This window comes from Schistocerca gregaria, chromosome 3, assembly GCF_023897955.1.
Source record: "Schistocerca gregaria isolate iqSchGreg1 chromosome 3, iqSchGreg1.2, whole genome shotgun sequence".
Lineage (NCBI taxonomy): Eukaryota > Metazoa > Arthropoda > Insecta > Orthoptera > Acrididae > Schistocerca > Schistocerca gregaria.
Window position 1 is genome coordinate 588788956 of NC_064922.1, and position 16719 is coordinate 588805674.

Below are 16719 nucleotides of genomic sequence, written 5' to 3' on the forward strand. Positions count from 1 at the left end.
ATGTGACATGCATGGGTGAATGCCAATGCAAACCAGTGCCACCTCTCTCAGCAAGACGAAAATTTATGTTTAAAGATACTGAATTTCGCGGCGGGCTCTGCTTCCTATGGCTATCGGTTCATCTCGCACGGAAGCTAGTAATGCAGAAATCCGTCGCAGGCCCACGAGCGCACCGCCGTCATTTCCTCGCGCAGTCACCGTGTTCGTGAGTACGCAGATGTACTTGAAAGTGTTGGACAGAGCGAGCATTCATTTCTATTTAAGTATCGCAATTGAGTCATTTGAGTGCGGCAAAAGCAGTGGTGCAGCGTGTCTTCTCGTAAGATCTCGCAGCTGCTTGGAAGTATGTCCATCGTTTAAGACGACAGAAAACTAGCGTCAGCGGTGCGTCAGTGGGAAGTCGGTGAAGTCGCCATTGGAGCTCCCAAGCCAGTAATTACGACACGCAAATCACTCGCACACATTGCAGCTGTACCACCATGCTTGGCAGAGGGACAGGATAGCTGAGTCAAGCAGAGCGCTAGACCGGCAACCGAAAGGTCCCGGGTTTAAGCCCCTGTCCAGGCGAAAATTAATACACTGTCGTAACGGCTACTGTGCTGGCCACGGAAGCACTACAGAAACGAGTGAGGCCATGGCGTTTTCTGCCGCCAGGTTGCTTTAAAAGGAGCAGTTTCACTTGTAGAGAGACGCTGCTGCGACGGGCAGTCGTGGCCGAGTGGTTAAGGCGTCTGACTAGAAATCAGATTCCCTCTGGGAGCGTAGGTTCGAGTCCTACCGACTGCGTTTCGTTTTTGTGTCAAGACGCGAAGAGCGTCTCCAACGGAACCGTGAAATGGGCAAACACGTGGGAAACATTGCATTCGAGACGCTTGTGAATTTTCCAGTTGGCAAGTGAGTGTCGACAAAACACGAAGCTCCTCTGCTTCAACGTATGAGACGTAAAAGCTGCTGCAATTTGATTTTCATCGTGTGTCAGCTTTCGTCGATAGACAGTTACGAGCCCAGCGTGATGAGTTCGTAGAGAGCATTCAGAGGACGTTTAATTAGTAACAGCTCCATGCAATGATTGCCCAACAGTAAACGACATGAGGCAGTGTGTCCGTAGCATAGTGGGAAGTGACGTGGAGATAATATGAGCCCGGATAGCTCAGTCGGTAGAGCATTAGGCGTTTAACCTAAGGGTCCAGGGTTCAAGTCCCTGTCCGGGCGGAAATTTTAATACTTTGGTAGCGTTCGCCTACAAGCGGTGAAACCACTACGGAAAAAAATGCAGCTACGCCGTTCCCTGGCACTGCAGTGCTCTAAACGGCAGCAGGTGCACGTGTCGGGAGAATCTTGTGCTAGCGGCAGTCGTGGCCGAGTGGTTAAGGCGTCTGACTCGAAATCAGATTCCCTCTGGGAGCGTAGGTTCGAATCCTACCGGCTGCGTGCGATTTTGCGTACAAACGAGCAGAAAGTTTCGCGCACATGTGACATGCTTGGTTGAATGCCAATGCAAACCAGTGCCACCTCTCTCAGCAAGACGAAAATTTATGTTTAAAGATACTGAATTTCGCGGCGGGCTCTGCTTCCTATGGCTATCGGTTCATCTCGCACGGAAGCTAGTAATGCAGAAATCCGTCGCAGGCCCACGAGCGCACCGCCGTCATTTCCTCGCGCAGTCACCGTGTTCGTGAGTACGCAGATGTACTTGAAAGTGTTGGACAGAGCGAGCATTCATTTCTATTTAAGTATCGCAATTGAGTCATTTGAGTGCGGCAAAAGCAGTGGTGCAGCGTGTCTTCTCGTAAGATCTCGCAGCTGCTTGGAAGTATGTCCATCGTTTAAGACGACAGAAAACTAGCGTCAGCGGTGCGTCAGTGGGAAGTCGGTGAAGTCGCCATTGGAGCTCCCAAGCCAGTAATTACGACACGCAAATCACTCGCACACATTGCAGCTGTACCACCATGCTTGGCAGAGGGACAGGATAGCTGAGTCAAGCAGAGCGCTAGACCGGCAACCGAAAGGTCCCGGGTTTAAGCCCCTGTCCAGGCGAAAATTAATACACTGTCGTAACGGCTACTGTGCTGGCCACGGAAGCACTACAGAAACGAGTGAGGCCATGGCGTTTTCTGCCGCCAGGTTGCTTTAAAAGGAGCAGTTTCACTTGTAGAGAGACGCTGCTGCGACGGGCAGTCGTGGCCGAGTGGTTAAGGCGTCTGACTAGAAATCAGATTCCCTCTGGGAGCGTAGGTTCGAGTCCTACCGACTGCGTTTCGTTTTTGTGTCAAGACGCGAAGAGCGTCTCCAACGGAACCGTGAAATGGGCAAACACGTGGGAAACATTGCATTCGAGACGCTTGTGAATTTTCCAGTTGGCAAGTGAGTGTCGACAAAACACGAAGCTCCTCTGCTTCAACGTATGAGACGTAAAAGCTGCTGCAATTTGATTTTCATCGTGTGTCAGCTTTCGTCGATAGACAGTTACGAGCCCAGCGTGATGAGTTCGTAGAGAGCATTCAGAGGACGTTTAATTAGTAACAGCTCCATGCAATGATTGCCCAACAGTAAACGACATGAGGCAGTGTGTCCGTAGCATAGTGGGAAGTGACGTGGAGATAATATGAGCCCGGATAGCTCAGTCGGTAGAGCATTAGGCGTTTAACCTAAGGGTCCAGGGTTCAAGTCCCTGTCCGGGCGGAAATTTTAATACTTTGGTAGCGTTCGCCTACAAGCGGTGAAACCACTACGGAAAAAAATGCAGCTACGCCGTTCCCTGGCACTGCAGTGCTCTAAACGGCAGCAGGTGCACGTGTCGGGAGAATCTTGTGCTAGCGGCAGTCGTGGCCGAGTGGTTAAGGCGTCTGACTCGAAATCAGATTCCCTCTGGGAGCGTAGGTTCGAATCCTACCGGCTGCGTGCGATTTTGCGTACAAACGAGCAGAAAGTTTCGCGCACATGTGACATGCTTGGTTGAATGCCAATGCAAACCAGTGCCACCTCTCTCAGCAAGACGAAAATTTATGTTTAAAGATACTGAATTTCGCGGCGGGCTCTGCTTCCTATGGCTATCGGTTCATCTCGCACGGAAGCTAGTAATGCAGAAATCCGTCGCAGGCCCACGAGCGCACCGCCGTCATTTCCTCGCGCAGTCACCGTGTTCGTGAGTACGCAGATGTACTTGAAAGTGTTGGACAGAGCGAGCATTCATTTCTATTTAAGTATCGCAATTGAGTCATTTGAGTGCGGCAAAAGCAGTGGTGCAGCGTGTCTTCTCGTAAGATCTCGCAGCTGCTTGGAAGTATGTCCATCGTTTAAGACGACAGAAAACTAGCGTCAGCGGTGCGTCAGTGGGAAGTCGGTGAAGTCGCCATTGGAGCTCCCAAGCCAGTAATTACGACACGCAAATCACTCGCACACATTGCAGCTGTACCACCATGCTTGGCAGAGGGACAGGATAGCTGAGTCAAGCAGAGCGCTAGACCGGCAACCGAAAGGTCCCGGGTTTAAGCCCCTGTCCAGGCGAAAATTAATACACTGTCGTAACGGCTACTGTGCTGGCCACGGAAGCACTACAGAAACGAGTGAGGCCATGGCGTTTTCTGCCGCCAGGTTGCTTTAAAAGGAGCAGTTTCACTTGTAGAGAGACGCTGCTGCGACGGGCAGTCGTGGCCGAGTGGTTAAGGCGTCTGACTAGAAATCAGATTCCCTCTGGGAGCGTAGGTTCGAGTCCTACCGACTGCGTTTCGTTTTTGTGTCAAGACGCGAAGAGCGTCTCCAACGGAACCGTGAAATGGGCAAACACGTGGGAAACATTGCATTCGAGACGCTTGTGAATTTTCCAGTTGGCAAGTGAGTGTCGACAAAACACGAAGCTCCTCTGCTTCAACGTATGAGACGTAAAAGCTGCTGCAATTTGATTTTCATCGTGTGTCAGCTTTCGTCGATAGACAGTTACGAGCCCAGCGTGATGAGTTCGTAGAGAGCATTCAGAGGACGTTTAATTAGTAACAGCTCCATGCAATGATTGCCCAACAGTAAACGACATGAGGCAGTGTGTCCGTAGCATAGTGGGAAGTGACGTGGAGATAATATGAGCCCGGATAGCTCAGTCGGTAGAGCATTAGGCGTTTAACCTAAGGGTCCAGGGTTCAAGTCCCTGTCCGGGCGGAAATTTTAATACTTTGGTAGCGTTCGCCTACAAGCGGTGAAACCACTACGGAAAAAAATGCAGCTACGCCGTTCCCTGGCACTGCAGTGCTCTAAACGGCAGCAGGTGCACGTGTCGGGAGAATCTTGTGCTAGCGGCAGTCGTGGCCGAGTGGTTAAGGCGTCTGACTCGAAATCAGATTCCCTCTGGGAGCGTAGGTTCGAATCCTACCGGCTGCGTGCGATTTTGCGTACAAACGAGCAGAAAGTTTCGCGCACATGTGACATGCATGGGTGAATGCCAATGCAAGCCAGTGCCACCTCTCTCAGCAAGACGAAAATTTATGTTTAAAGATACTGAATTTCGCGGCGGGCTCTGCTTCCTATGGCTATCGGTTCATCTCGCACGGAAGCTAGTAATGCAGAAATCCGTCGCAGGCCCACGAGCGCACCGCCGTCATTTCCTCGCGCAGTCGCCGTGTTCGTGAGTACGCAGATGTACTTGAAAGTGTTGGACAGAGCGAGCATTCATTTCTATTTAAGTATCGCAATTGAGTCATTTGAGTGCGGCAAAAGCAGTGGTGCAGCGTGTCTTCTCGTAAGATCTCGCAGCTGCTTGGAAGTATGTCCATCGTTTAAGACGACAGAAAACTAGCGTCAGCGGTGCGTCAGTGGGAAGTCGGTGAAGTCGCCTTTGGAGCTCCCAAGCCAGTAATTACGACACGCAAATCACTCGCACACATTGCAGCTGTACCACCATGCTTGGCAGAGGGACAGGATAGCTGAGTCAAGCAGAGCGCTAGACCGACAACCGAAAGGTCCCGGGTTTAAGCCCCTGTCCAGGCGAAAATTAATACACTGTCGTAACGGCTACTGTGCTGGCCACGGAAGCACTACAGAAACGAGTGAGGCCATGGCGTTTTCTGCCGCCAGGTTGCTTTAAAAGGAGCAGTTTCACTTGTAGAGAGACGCTGCTGCGACGGGCAGTCGTGGGCGAGTGGTTAAGGCGTCTGACTAGAAATCAGATTCCCTCTGGGAGCGTAGGTTCGAGTCCTACCGACTGCGTTTCGTTTTTGTGTCAAGACGCGAAGAGCGTCTCCAACGGAACCGTGAAATGGGCAAACACGTGGGAAACATTGCATTCGAGACGCTTGTGAATTTTCCAGTTGGCAAGTGAGTGTCGACAAAACACGAAGCTCCTCTGCTTCAACGTATGAGACGTAAAAGCTGCTGCAATTTGATTTTCATCGTGTGTCAGCTTTCGTCGATAGACAGTTACGAGCCCAGCGTGATGAGTTCGTAGAGAGCATTCAGAGGACGTTTAATTAGTAACAGCTCCATGCAATGATTGCCCAACAGTAAACGACATGAGGCAGTGTGTCAGTAGCATAGTGGGAAGTGACGTGGAGATAATATGAGCCCGGGTAGCTCAGTCGGTAGAGCATTAGGCGTTTAACCTAAGGGTCCAGGGTTCAAGTCCCTGTCCGGGCGGAAATTTTAATACTTTGGTAGCGTTCGCCTACAAGCGGTGAAACCACTACGGAAAAAAATGCAGCTACGCCGTTCCCTGGCACTGCAGTGCTCTAAACGGCAGCAGGTGCACGTGTCGGGTGAATCTTGTGCTAGCGGCAGTCGTGGCCGAGTGGTTAAGGCGTCTGACTCGAAATCAGATTCCCTCTGGGAACGTAGGTTCGAATCCTACCGGCTGCGTGCGATTTTGCGTACAAACGAGCAGAAAGTTTCGCGCACATGTGACATGCATGGGTGAATGCCAATGCAAACCAGTGCCACCTCTCTCAGCAAGACGAAAATTTATGTTTAAAGATACTGAATTTCGCGGCGGGCTCTGCTTCCTATGGCTATCGGTTCATCTCGCACGGAAGCTAGTAATGCAGAAATCCGTCGCAGGCCCACGAGCGCACCGCCGTCATTTCCTCGCGCAGTCGCCGTGTTCGTGAGTACGCAGATGTACTTGAAAGTGTTGGACAGAGCGAGCATTCATTTCTATTTAAGTATCGCAATTGAGTCATTTGAGTGCGGCAAAAGCAGTGGTGCAGCGTGTCTTCTCGTAAGATCTCGCAGCTGCTTGGAAGTATGTCCATCGTTTAAGACGACAGAAAACTAGCGTCAGCGGTGCGTCAGTGGGAAGTCGGTGAAGTCGCCATTGGAGCTCCCAAGCCAGTAATTACGACACGCAAATCACTCGCACACATTGCAGCTGTACCACCATGCTTGGCAGAGGGACAGGATAGCTGAGTCAAGCAGAGCGCTAGACCGACAACCGAAAGGTCCCGGGTTTAAGCCCCTGTCCAGGCGAAAATTAATACACTGTCGTAACGGCTACTGTGCTGGCCACGGAAGCACTACAGAAACGAGTGAGGCCATGGCGTTTTCTGCCGCCAGGTTGCTTTAAAAGGAGCAGTTTCACTTGTAGAGAGACGCTGCTGCGACGGGCAGTCGTGGCCGAGTGGTTAAGGCGTCTGACTAGAAATCAGATTCCCTCTGGGAGCGTAGGTTCGAGTCCTACCGACTGCGTTTCGTTTTTGTGTCAAGACGCGAAGAGCGTCTCCAACGGAACCGTGAAATGGGCAAACACGTGGGAAACATTGCATTCGAGACGCTTGTGAATTTTCCAGTTGGCAAGTGAGTGTCGACAAAACACGAAGCTCCTCTGCTTCAACGTATGAGACGTAAAAGCTGCTGCAATTTGATTTTCATCGTGTGTCAGCTTTCGTCGATAGACAGTTACGAGCCCAGCGTGATGAGTTCGTAGAGAGCATTCAGAGGACGTTTAATTAGTAACAGCTCCATGCAATGATTGCCCAACAGTAAACGACATGAGGCAGTGTGTCCGTAGCATAGTGGGAAGTGACGTAGAGATAATATGAGCCCGGATAGCTCAGTCGGTAGAGCATTAGGCTTTTAACCTAAGGGTCCAGGGTTCAAGTCCCTGTCCGGGCGGAAATTTTAATACTTTGGTAGCGTTCGCCTACAAGCGGTGAAACCACTACGGAAAAAAATGCAGCTACGCCGTTCCCTGGCACTGCAGTGCTCTAAACGGCAGCAGGTGCACGTGTCGGGTGAATCTTGTGCTAGCGGCAGTCGTGGCCGAGTGGTTAAGGCGTCTGACTCGAAATCAGATTCCCTCTGGGAGCGTAGGTTCGAATCCTACCGGCTGCGTGCGATTTTGCGTACAAACGAGCAGAAAGTTTCGCGCACATGTGACATGCATGGGTGAATGCCAATGCAAACCAGTGCCACCTCTCTCAGCAAGACGAAAATTTATGTTTAAAGATACTGAATTTCGCGGCGGGCTCTGCTTCCTATGGCTATCGGTTCATCTCGCACAGAAGCTAGTAATGCAGAAATCCGTCGCAGGCCCACGAGCGCACCGCCGTCATTTCCTCGCGCAGTCGCCGTGTTCGTGAGTACGCACATGCACTTGAAAGTGTTGGACAGAGCGAGCATTCATTTCTATTTAAGTATCGCAATTGAGTCATTTGAGTGCGGCAAAAGCAGTGGTGCAGCGTGTCTTCTCGTAAGATCTCGCAGCTGCTTGGAAGTATGTCCATCGTTTAAGACGACAGAAAACTAGCGTCAGCGGTGCGTCAGTGGGAAGTCGGTGAAGTCGCCATTGGAGCTCCCAAGCCAGTAATTACGACACGCAAATCACTCGCACACATTGCAGCTGTACCACCATGCTTGGCAGAGGGACAGGATAGCTGAGTCAAGCAGAGCGCTAGACCGACAACCGAAAGGTCCCGGGTTTAAGCCCCTGTCCAGGCAAAAATTAATACACTGTCGTAACGGCTACTGTGCTGGCCACGGAAGCACTACAGAAACGAGTGAGGCCATGGCGTTTTCTGCCGCCAGGTTGCTTTAAAAGGAGCAGTTTCACTTGTAGGGAAACTCTGCTGCGACGGGCAGTCGTGGCCGAGTGGTTAAGGCGTCTGACTAGAAATCAGATTCCCTCTGGGAGCGTAGGTTCGAGTCCTACCGACTGCGTTTCGTTTTTGTGTCAAGACGCGAAGAGCGTCTCCAACGGAACCGTGAAATGGGCAAACACGTGGGAAACATTGCATTCGAGACGCTTGTGAATTTTCCAGTTGGCAAGTGAGTGTCGACAAAACACGAAGCTCCTCTGCTTCAACGTATGAGACGTAAAAGCTGCTGCAATTTGATTTTCATCGTGTGTCAGCTTTCGTCGATAGACAGTTACGAGCCCAGCGTGATGAGTTCGTAGAGAGCATTCAGAGGACGTTTAATTAGTAACAGCTCCATGCAATGATTGCCCAACAGTAAACGACATGAGGCAGTGTGTCCGTAGCATAGTGGGAAGTGACGTGGAGATAATATGAGCCCGGATAGCTCAGTCGGTAGAGCATTAGGCTTTTAACCTAAGGGTCCAGGGTTCAAGTCCCTGTCCGGGCGGAAATTTTAATACTTTGGTAGCGTTCGCCTACAAGCGGTGAAACCACTACGGAAAAAAATGCAGCTACGCCGTTCCCTGGCACTGCAGTGCTCTAAACGGCAGCAGGTGCACGTGTCGGGAGAATCTTGTGCTAGCGGCAGTCGTGGCCGAGTGGTTAAGGCGTCTGACTCGAAATCAGATTCCCTCTGGGAGCGTAGGTTCGAATCCTACCGGCTGCGTGCGATTTTGCGTACAAACGAGCAGAAAGTTTCGCGCACATGTGACATGCATGGGTGAATGCCAATGCAAACCAGTGCCACCTCTCTCAGCAAGACGAAAATTTATGTTTAAAGATACTGAATTTCGCGGCGGGCTCTGCTTCCTATGGCTCTCGGTTCATCTCGCACGGAAGCTAGTAATGCAGAAATCCGTCGCAGGCCCACGAGCGCACCGCCGTCATTTCCTCGCGCAGTCGCCGTGTTCGTGAGTACGCACATGCACTTGAAAGTGTTGGACAGAGCGAGCATTCATTTCTTTTTAAGTATCGCAATTGAGTCATTTGAGTGCGGCAAAAGCAGTGGTGCAGCGTGTCTTCTCGTAAGATCTCGCAGCTGCTTGGAAGTATGTCCATCGTTTAAGACGACAGAAAACTAGCGTCAGCGGTGCGTCAGTGGGAAGTCGGTGAAGTCGCCATTGGAGCTCCCAAGCCAGTAATTACGACACGCAAATCACTCGCACACATTGCAGCTGTACCACCATGCTTGGCAGAGGGACAGGATAGCTGAGTCAAGCAGAGCGCTAGACCGACAACCGAAAGGTCCCGGGTTTAAGCCCCTGTCCAGGCGAAAATTAATACACTGTCGTAACGGCTACTGTGCTGGCCACGGAAGCACTACAGAAACGAGTGAGGCCATGGCGTTTTCTGCCGCCAGGTTGCTTTAAAAGGAGCAGTTTCACTTGTAGAGAGACGCTGCTGCGACGGGCAGTCGTGGCCGAGTGGTTAAGGCGTCTGACTAGAAATCAGATTCCCTCTGGGAGCGTAGGTTCGAGTCCTACCGACTGCGTTTCGTTTTTGTGTCAAGACGCGAAGAGCGTCTCCAACGGAACCGTGAAATGGGCAAACACGTGGGAAACATTGCATTCGAGACGCTTGTGAATTTTCCAGTTGGCAAGTGAGTGTCGACAAAACACGAAGCTCCTCTGCTTCAACGTATGAGACGTAAAAGCTGCTGCAATTTGATTTTCATCGTGTGTCAGCTTTCGTCGATAGACAGTTACGAGCCCAGCGTGATGAGTTCGTAGAGAGCATTCAGAGGACGTTTAATTAGTAACAGCTCCATGCAATGATTGCCCAACAGTAAACGACATGAGTCAGTGTGTCCGTAGCATAGTGGGAAGTGACGTGGAGATAATATGAGCCCGGATAGCTCAGTCGGTAGAGCATTAGGCGTTTAACCTAAGGGTCCAGGGTTCAAGTCCCTGTCCGGGCGGAAATTTTAATACTTTGGTAGCGTTCGCCTACAAGCGGTGAAACCACTACGGAAAAAAATGCAGCTACGCCGTTCCCTGGCACTGCAGTGCTCTAAACGGCAGCAGGTGCACGTGTCGGGTGAATCTTGTGCTAGCGGCAGTCGTGGCCGAGTGGTTAAGGCGTCTGACTCGAAATCAGATTCCCTCTGGGAGCGTAGGTTCGAATCCTACCGGCTGCGTGCGATTTTGCGTACAAACGAGCAGAAAGTTTCGCGCACATGTGACATGCATGGGTGAATGCCAATGCAAACCAGTGCCACCTCTCTCAGCAAGACGAAAATTTATGTTTAAAGATACTGAATTTCGCGGCGGGCTCTGCTTCCTATGGCTATCGGTTCATCTCGCACGGAAGCTAGTAATGCAGAAATCCGTCGCAGGCCCACGAGCGCACCGCCGTCATTTCCTCGCGCAGTCGCCGTGTTCGTGAGTACGCACATGCACTTGAAAGTGTTGGACAGAGCGAGCATTCATTTCTATTTAAGTATCGCAATTGAGTCATTTGAGTGCGGCAAAAGCAGTGGTGCAGCGTGTCTTCTCGTAAGATCTCGCAGCTGCTTGGAAGTATGTCCATCGTTTAAGACGACAGAAAACTAGCGTCAGCGGTGCGTCAGTGGGAAGTCGGTGAAGTCGCCATTGGAGCTCCCAAGCCAGTAATTACGACACGCAAATCACTCGCACACATTGCAGCTGTACCACCATGCTTGGCAGAGGGACAGGATAGCTGAGTCAAGCAGAGCGCTAGACCGGCAACCGAAAGGTCCCGGGTTTAAGCCCCTGTCCAGGCGAAAATTAATACACTGTCGTAACGGCTACTGTGCTGGCCACGGAAGCACTACAGAAACGAGTGAGGCCATGGCGTTTTCTGCCGCCAGGTTGCTTTAAAAGGAGCAGTTTCACTTGTAGAGAGACGCTGCTGCGACGGGCAGTCGTGGCCGAGTGGTTAAGGCGTCTGACTAGAAATCAGATTCCCTCTGGGAGCGTAGGTTCGAGTCCTACCGACTGCGTTTCGTTTTTGTGTCAAGACGCGAAGAGCGTCTCCAACGGAACCGTGAAATGGGCAAACACGTGGGAAACATTGCATTCGAGACGCTTGTGAATTTTCCAGTTGGCAAGTGAGTGTCGACAAAACACGAAGCTCCTCTGCTTCAACGTATGAGACGTAAAAGCTGCTGCAATTTGATTTTCATCGTGTGTCAGCTTTCGTCGATAGACAGTTACGAGCCCAGCGTGATGAGTTCGTAGAGAGCATTCAGAGGACGTTTAATTAGTAACAGCTCCATGCAATGATTGCCCAACAGTAAACGACATGAGGCAGTGTGTCCGTAGCATAGTGGGAAGTGACGTGGAGATAATATGAGCCCGGATAGCTCAGTCGGTAGAGCATTAGGCTTTTAACCTAAGGGTCCAGGGTTCAAGTCCCTGTCCGGGCGGATATTTTAATACTTTGGTAGCGTTCGCCTACAAGCGGTGAAACCACTACGGAAAAAAATGCAGCTACGCCGTTCCCTGGCACTGCAGTGCTCTAAACGGCAGCAGGTGCACGTGTCGGGAGAATCTTGTGCTAGCGGCAGTCGTGGCCGAGTGGTTAAGGCGTCTGACTCGAAATCAGATTCCCTCTGGGAGCGTAGGTTCGAATCCTACCGGCTGCGTGCGATTTTGCGTACAAACGAGCAGAAAGTTTCGCGCACATGTGACATGCATGGGTGAATGCCAATGCAAACCAGTGCCACCTCTCTCAGCAAGACGAAAATTTATGTTTAAAGATACTGAATTTCGCGGCGGGCTCTGCTTCCTATGGCTATCGGTTCATCTCGCACGGAAGCTAGTAATGCAGAAATCCGTCGCAGGCCCACGAGCGCACCGCCGTCATTTCCTCGCGCAGTCACCGTGTTCGTGAGTACGCAGATGTACTTGAAAGTGTTGGACAGAGCGAGCATTCATTTCTATTTAAGTATCGCAATTGAGTCATTTGAGTGCGGCAAAAGCAGTGGTGCAGCGTGTCTTCTCGTAAGATCTCGCAGCTGCTTGGAAGTATGTCCATCGTTTAAGACGACAGAAAACTAGCGTCAGCGGTGCGTCAGTGGGAAGTCGGTGAAGTCGCCATTGGAGCTCCCAAGCCAGTAATTACGACACGCAAATCACTCGCACACATTGCAGCTGTACCACCATGCTTGGCAGAGGGACAGGATAGCTGAGTCAAGCAGAGCGCTAGACCGGCAACCGAAAGGTCCCGGGTTTAAGCCCCTGTCCAGGCGAAAATTAATACACTGTCGTAACGGCTACTGTGCTGGCCACGGAAGCACTACAGAAACGAGTGAGGCCATGGCGTTTTCTGCCGCCAGGTTGCTTTAAAAGGAGCAGTTTCACTTGTAGAGAGACGCTGCTGCGACGGGCAGTCGTGGCCGAGTGGTTAAGGCGTCTGACTAGAAATCAGATTCCCTCTGGGAGCGTAGGTTCGAGTCCTACCGACTGCGTTTCGTTTTTGTGTCAAGACGCGAAGAGCGTCTCCAACGGAACCGTGAAATGGGCAAACACGTGGGAAACATTGCATTCGAGACGCTTGTGAATTTTCCAGTTGGCAAGTGAGTGTCGACAAAACACGAAGCTCCTCTGCTTCAACGTATGAGACGTAAAAGCTGCTGCAATTTGATTTTCATCGTGTGTCAGCTTTCGTCGATAGACAGTTACGAGCCCAGCGTGATGAGTTCGTAGAGAGCATTCAGAGGACGTTTAATTAGTAACAGCTCCATGCAATGATTGCCCAACAGTAAACGACATGAGGCAGTGTGTCCGTAGCATAGTGGGAAGTGACGTGGAGATAATATGAGCCCGGATAGCTCAGTCGGTAGAGCATTAGGCGTTTAACCTAAGGGTCCAGGGTTCAAGTCCCTGTCCGGGCGGAAATTTTAATACTTTGGTAGCGTTCGCCTACAAGCGGTGAAACCACTACGGAAAAAAATGCAGCTACGCCGTTCCCTGGCACTGCAGTGCTCTAAACGGCAGCAGGTGCACGTGTCGGGTGAATCTTGTGCTAGCGGCAGTCGTGGCCGAGTGGTTAAGGCGTCTGACTCGAAATCAGATTCCCTCTGGGAGCGTAGGTTCGAATCCTACCGGCTGCGTGCGATTTTGCGTACAAACGAGCAGAAAGTTTCGCGCACATGTGACATGCATGGGTGAATGCCAATGCAAACCAGTGCCACCTCTCTCAGCAAGACGAAAATTTATGTTTAAAGATACTGAATTTCGCGGCGGGCTCTGCTTCCTATGGCTATCGGTTCATCTCGCACGGAAGCTAGTAATGCAGAAATCCGTCGCAGGCCCACGAGCGCACCGCCGTCATTTCCTCGCGCAGTCGCCATGTTCGTGAGTACGCACATGCACTTGAAAGTGTTGGACAGAGCGAGCATTCATTTCTATTTAAGTATCGCAATTGAGTCATTTGAGTGCGGCAAAAGCAGTGGTGCAGCGTGTCTTCTCGTAAGATCTCGCAGCTGCTTGGAAGTATGTCCATCGTTTAAGACGACAGAAAACTAGCGTCAGCGGTGCGTCAGTGGGAAGTCGGTGAAGTCGCCATTGGAGCCCCAAGCCAGTAATTACGACACGCAAATCACTCGCACACATTGCAGCTGTACCACCATGCTTGGCAGAGGGACAGGATAGCTGAGTCAAGCAGAGCGCTAGACCGACAACCGAAAGGTCCCGGGTTTAAGCCCCTGTCCAGGCGAAAATTAATACACTGTCGTAACGGCTACTGTGCTGGCCACGGAAGCACTACAGAAACGAGTGAGGCCATGGCGTTTTCTGCCGCCAGGTTGCTTTAAAAGGAGCAGTTTCACTTGTAGAGAGACGCTGCTGCGACGGGCAGTCGTGGCCGAGTGGTTAAGGCGTCTGACTAGAAATCAGATTCCCTCTGGGAGCGTAGGTTCGAGTCCTACCGACTGCGTTTCGTTTTTGTGTCAAGACGCGAAGAGCGTCTCCAACGGAACCGTGAAATGGGCAAACACGTGGGAAACATTGCATTCGAGACGCTTGTGAATTTTCCAGTTGGCAAGTGAGTGTCGACAAAACACGAAGCTCCTCTGCTTCAACGTATGAGACGTAAAAGCTGCTGCAATTTGATTTTCATCGTGTGTCAGCTTTCGTCGATAGACAGTTACGAGCCCAGCGTGATGAGTTCGTAGAGAGCATTCAGAGGACGTTTAATTAGTAACAGCTCCATGCAATGATTGCCCAACAGTAAACGACATGAGGCAGTGTGTCCGTAGCATAGTGGGAAGTGACGTGGAGATAATATGAGCCCGGATAGCTCAGTCGGTAGAGCATTAGGCGTTTAACCTAAGGGTCCAGGGTTCAAGTCCCTGTCCGGGCGGAAATTTTAATACTTTGGTAGCGTTCGCCTACAAGCGGTGAAACCACTACGGAAAAAAATGCAGCTACGCCGTTCCCTGGCACTGCAGTGCTCTAAACGGCAGCAGGTGCACGTGTCGGGTGAATCTTGTGCTAGCGGCAGTCGTGGCCGAGTGGTTAAGGCGTCTGACTCGAAATCAGATTCCCTCTGGGAGCGTAGGTTCGAATCCTACCGGCTGCGTGCGATTTTGCGTACAAACGAGCAGAAAGTTTCGCGCACATGTGACATGCATGGGTGAATGCCAATGCAAACCAGTGCCACCTCTCTCAGCAAGACGAAAATTTATGTTTAAAGATACTGAATTTCGCGGCGGGCTCTGCTTCCTATGGCTATCGGTTCATCTCGCACGGAAGCTAGTAATGCAGAAATCCGTCGCAGGCCCACGAGCGCACCGCCGTCATTTCCTCGCGCAGTCGCCGTGTTCGTGAGTACGCACATGCACTTGAAAGTGTTGGACAGAGCGAGCATTCATTTCTATTTAAGTATCGCAATTGAGTCATTTGAGTGCGGCAAAAGCAGTGGTGCAGCGTGTCTTCTCGTAAGATCTCGCAGCTGCTTGGAAGTATGTCCATCGTTTAAGACGACAGAAAACTAGCGTCAGCGGTGCGTCAGTGGGAAGTCGGTGAAGTCGCCATTGGAGCTCCCAAGCCAGTAATTACGACACGCAAATCACTCGCACACATTGCAGCTGTACCACCATGCTTGGCAGAGGGACAGGATAGCTGAGTCAAGCAGAGCGCTAGACCGGCAACCGAAAGGTCCCGGGTTTAAGCCCCTGTCCAGGCGAAAATTAATACACTGTCGTAACGGCTACTGTGCTGGCCACGGAAGCACTACAGAAACGAGTGAGGCCATGGCGTTTTCTGCCGCCAGGTTGCTTTAAAAGGAGCAGTTTCACTTGTAGAGAGACGCTGCTGCGACGGCCAGTCGTGGCCGAGTGGTTAAGGCGTCTGACTAGAAATCAGATTCCCTCTGGCAGCGTAGGTTCGAGTCCTACCGACTGCGTTTCGTTTTTGTGTCAAGACGCGAAGAGCGTCTCCAACGGAACCGTGAAATGGGCAAACACGTGGGAAACATTGCATTCGAGACGCTTGTGAATTTTCCAGTTGGCAAGTGAGTGTCGACAAAACACGAAGCTCCTCTGCTTCAACGTATGAGACGTAAAAGCTGCTGCAATTTGATTTTCATCGTGTGTCAGCTTTCGTCGATAGACAGTTACGAGCCCAGCGTGATGAGTTCGTAGAGAGCATTCAGAGGACGTTTAATTAGTAACAGCTCCATGCAATGATTGCCCAACAGTAAACGACATGAGGCAGTGTGTCCGTAGCATAGTGGGAAGTGACGTGGAGATAATATGAGCCCGGATAGCTCAGTCGGTAGAGCATGAGGCTTTTAACCTAAGGGTCCAGGGTTCAAGTCCCTGTCCGGGCGGAAATTTTAATACTTTGGTAGCGTTCGCCTACAAGCGGTGAAAGCACTACGGAAAAAAATGCAGCTACGCCGTTCCCTGGCACTGCAGTGCTCTAAACGGCAGCAGGTGCACGTGTCGGGAGAATCTTGTGCTAGCGGCAGTCGTGGCCGAGTGGTTAAGGCGTCTGACTCGAAATCAGATTCCCTCTGGGAGCGTAGGTTCGAATCCTACCGGCTGCGTGCGATTTTGCGTACAAACGAGCAGAAAGTTTCGCGCACATGTGACATGCATGGGTGAATGCCAATGCAAACCAGTGCCACCTCTCTCAGCAAGACGAAAATTTATGTTTAAAGATACTGAATTTCGCGGCGGGCTCTGCTTCCTATGGCTATCGGTTCATCTCGCACGGAAGCTAGTAATGCAGAAATCCGTCGCAGGCCCACGAGCGCACCGCCGTCATTTCCTCGCGCAGTCGCCGTGTTCGTGAGTACGCAGATGTACTTGAAAGTGTTGGACAGAGCGAGCATTCATTTCTATTTAAGTATCGCAATTGAGTCATTTGAGTGCGGCAAAAGCAGTGGTGCAGCGTGTCTTCTCGTAAGATCTCGCAGCTGCTTGGAAGTATGTCCATCGTTTAAGACGACAGAAAACTAGCGTCAGCGGTGCGTCAGTGGGAAGTCGGTGAAGTCGCCATTGGAGCTCCCAAGCCAGTAATTACGACACGCAAATCACTCGCACACATTGCAGCTGTACCACCATGCTTGGCAGAGGGACAGGATAGCTGAGTCAAGCAGAGCGCTAGACCGGCAACCGAAAGGTCCCGGGTTT

General features: G+C 51.3%; 33 non-coding genes across 33 annotated transcripts; all 33 read left to right on the forward strand.

Moving 5' to 3' along the window:
* The first annotated feature begins 704 nt into the window (after window positions 1–704).
* Window positions 705–786, forward strand: Trnas-aga (transfer RNA serine (anticodon AGA)). Its single transcript has one exon. It is a non-coding gene; the product is annotated as a tRNA-Ser (tRNA).
* A 353-nt stretch (window positions 787–1139) lies between these two features.
* Trnak-uuu (transfer RNA lysine (anticodon UUU)) lies at window positions 1140–1212 on the forward strand. Its single transcript has one exon. It is a non-coding gene; the product is annotated as a tRNA-Lys (tRNA).
* A 137-nt stretch (window positions 1213–1349) lies between these two features.
* Window positions 1350–1431, forward strand: Trnas-cga (transfer RNA serine (anticodon CGA)). Its single transcript has one exon. It is a non-coding gene; the product is annotated as a tRNA-Ser (tRNA).
* Window positions 1432–2174: 743 nt separating this feature from the next.
* Trnas-aga (transfer RNA serine (anticodon AGA)) lies at window positions 2175–2256 on the forward strand. The gene has a single exon. It is a non-coding gene; the product is annotated as a tRNA-Ser (tRNA).
* Window positions 2257–2609: 353 nt separating this feature from the next.
* Window positions 2610–2682, forward strand: Trnak-uuu (transfer RNA lysine (anticodon UUU)). The gene has a single exon. It is a non-coding gene; the product is annotated as a tRNA-Lys (tRNA).
* Window positions 2683–2819: 137 nt separating this feature from the next.
* Trnas-cga (transfer RNA serine (anticodon CGA)) lies at window positions 2820–2901 on the forward strand. The gene has a single exon. It is a non-coding gene; the product is annotated as a tRNA-Ser (tRNA).
* A 743-nt stretch (window positions 2902–3644) lies between these two features.
* Window positions 3645–3726, forward strand: Trnas-aga (transfer RNA serine (anticodon AGA)). Its single transcript has one exon. It is a non-coding gene; the product is annotated as a tRNA-Ser (tRNA).
* A 353-nt stretch (window positions 3727–4079) lies between these two features.
* On the forward strand, window positions 4080–4152 carry Trnak-uuu (transfer RNA lysine (anticodon UUU)). Its single transcript has one exon. It is a non-coding gene; the product is annotated as a tRNA-Lys (tRNA).
* Window positions 4153–4289: 137 nt separating this feature from the next.
* On the forward strand, window positions 4290–4371 carry Trnas-cga (transfer RNA serine (anticodon CGA)). The gene has a single exon. It is a non-coding gene; the product is annotated as a tRNA-Ser (tRNA).
* A 743-nt stretch (window positions 4372–5114) lies between these two features.
* Window positions 5115–5196, forward strand: Trnas-aga (transfer RNA serine (anticodon AGA)). The gene has a single exon. It is a non-coding gene; the product is annotated as a tRNA-Ser (tRNA).
* A 353-nt stretch (window positions 5197–5549) lies between these two features.
* Trnak-uuu (transfer RNA lysine (anticodon UUU)) lies at window positions 5550–5622 on the forward strand. Its single transcript has one exon. It is a non-coding gene; the product is annotated as a tRNA-Lys (tRNA).
* Window positions 5623–5759: 137 nt separating this feature from the next.
* Trnas-cga (transfer RNA serine (anticodon CGA)) lies at window positions 5760–5841 on the forward strand. Its single transcript has one exon. It is a non-coding gene; the product is annotated as a tRNA-Ser (tRNA).
* Window positions 5842–6584: 743 nt separating this feature from the next.
* Trnas-aga (transfer RNA serine (anticodon AGA)) lies at window positions 6585–6666 on the forward strand. Its single transcript has one exon. It is a non-coding gene; the product is annotated as a tRNA-Ser (tRNA).
* A 353-nt stretch (window positions 6667–7019) lies between these two features.
* On the forward strand, window positions 7020–7092 carry Trnak-uuu (transfer RNA lysine (anticodon UUU)). Its single transcript has one exon. It is a non-coding gene; the product is annotated as a tRNA-Lys (tRNA).
* Window positions 7093–7229: 137 nt separating this feature from the next.
* Trnas-cga (transfer RNA serine (anticodon CGA)) lies at window positions 7230–7311 on the forward strand. The gene has a single exon. It is a non-coding gene; the product is annotated as a tRNA-Ser (tRNA).
* Window positions 7312–8054: 743 nt separating this feature from the next.
* Trnas-aga (transfer RNA serine (anticodon AGA)) lies at window positions 8055–8136 on the forward strand. The gene has a single exon. It is a non-coding gene; the product is annotated as a tRNA-Ser (tRNA).
* A 353-nt stretch (window positions 8137–8489) lies between these two features.
* On the forward strand, window positions 8490–8562 carry Trnak-uuu (transfer RNA lysine (anticodon UUU)). Its single transcript has one exon. It is a non-coding gene; the product is annotated as a tRNA-Lys (tRNA).
* A 137-nt stretch (window positions 8563–8699) lies between these two features.
* On the forward strand, window positions 8700–8781 carry Trnas-cga (transfer RNA serine (anticodon CGA)). Its single transcript has one exon. It is a non-coding gene; the product is annotated as a tRNA-Ser (tRNA).
* Window positions 8782–9524: 743 nt separating this feature from the next.
* Window positions 9525–9606, forward strand: Trnas-aga (transfer RNA serine (anticodon AGA)). The gene has a single exon. It is a non-coding gene; the product is annotated as a tRNA-Ser (tRNA).
* A 353-nt stretch (window positions 9607–9959) lies between these two features.
* On the forward strand, window positions 9960–10032 carry Trnak-uuu (transfer RNA lysine (anticodon UUU)). Its single transcript has one exon. It is a non-coding gene; the product is annotated as a tRNA-Lys (tRNA).
* Window positions 10033–10169: 137 nt separating this feature from the next.
* Window positions 10170–10251, forward strand: Trnas-cga (transfer RNA serine (anticodon CGA)). Its single transcript has one exon. It is a non-coding gene; the product is annotated as a tRNA-Ser (tRNA).
* Window positions 10252–10994: 743 nt separating this feature from the next.
* On the forward strand, window positions 10995–11076 carry Trnas-aga (transfer RNA serine (anticodon AGA)). Its single transcript has one exon. It is a non-coding gene; the product is annotated as a tRNA-Ser (tRNA).
* Window positions 11077–11429: 353 nt separating this feature from the next.
* Trnak-uuu (transfer RNA lysine (anticodon UUU)) lies at window positions 11430–11502 on the forward strand. Its single transcript has one exon. It is a non-coding gene; the product is annotated as a tRNA-Lys (tRNA).
* Window positions 11503–11639: 137 nt separating this feature from the next.
* Trnas-cga (transfer RNA serine (anticodon CGA)) lies at window positions 11640–11721 on the forward strand. Its single transcript has one exon. It is a non-coding gene; the product is annotated as a tRNA-Ser (tRNA).
* Window positions 11722–12464: 743 nt separating this feature from the next.
* On the forward strand, window positions 12465–12546 carry Trnas-aga (transfer RNA serine (anticodon AGA)). The gene has a single exon. It is a non-coding gene; the product is annotated as a tRNA-Ser (tRNA).
* A 353-nt stretch (window positions 12547–12899) lies between these two features.
* Trnak-uuu (transfer RNA lysine (anticodon UUU)) lies at window positions 12900–12972 on the forward strand. The gene has a single exon. It is a non-coding gene; the product is annotated as a tRNA-Lys (tRNA).
* Window positions 12973–13109: 137 nt separating this feature from the next.
* Trnas-cga (transfer RNA serine (anticodon CGA)) lies at window positions 13110–13191 on the forward strand. The gene has a single exon. It is a non-coding gene; the product is annotated as a tRNA-Ser (tRNA).
* Window positions 13192–13933: 742 nt separating this feature from the next.
* On the forward strand, window positions 13934–14015 carry Trnas-aga (transfer RNA serine (anticodon AGA)). Its single transcript has one exon. It is a non-coding gene; the product is annotated as a tRNA-Ser (tRNA).
* Window positions 14016–14368: 353 nt separating this feature from the next.
* Trnak-uuu (transfer RNA lysine (anticodon UUU)) lies at window positions 14369–14441 on the forward strand. Its single transcript has one exon. It is a non-coding gene; the product is annotated as a tRNA-Lys (tRNA).
* A 137-nt stretch (window positions 14442–14578) lies between these two features.
* Trnas-cga (transfer RNA serine (anticodon CGA)) lies at window positions 14579–14660 on the forward strand. The gene has a single exon. It is a non-coding gene; the product is annotated as a tRNA-Ser (tRNA).
* A 742-nt stretch (window positions 14661–15402) lies between these two features.
* Window positions 15403–15485, forward strand: Trnas-aga (transfer RNA serine (anticodon AGA)). Its single transcript has one exon. It is a non-coding gene; the product is annotated as a tRNA-Ser (tRNA).
* Window positions 15486–15838: 353 nt separating this feature from the next.
* On the forward strand, window positions 15839–15911 carry Trnak-uuu (transfer RNA lysine (anticodon UUU)). The gene has a single exon. It is a non-coding gene; the product is annotated as a tRNA-Lys (tRNA).
* Window positions 15912–16048: 137 nt separating this feature from the next.
* On the forward strand, window positions 16049–16130 carry Trnas-cga (transfer RNA serine (anticodon CGA)). Its single transcript has one exon. It is a non-coding gene; the product is annotated as a tRNA-Ser (tRNA).
* Window positions 16131–16719: the final 589 nt, after the last annotated feature.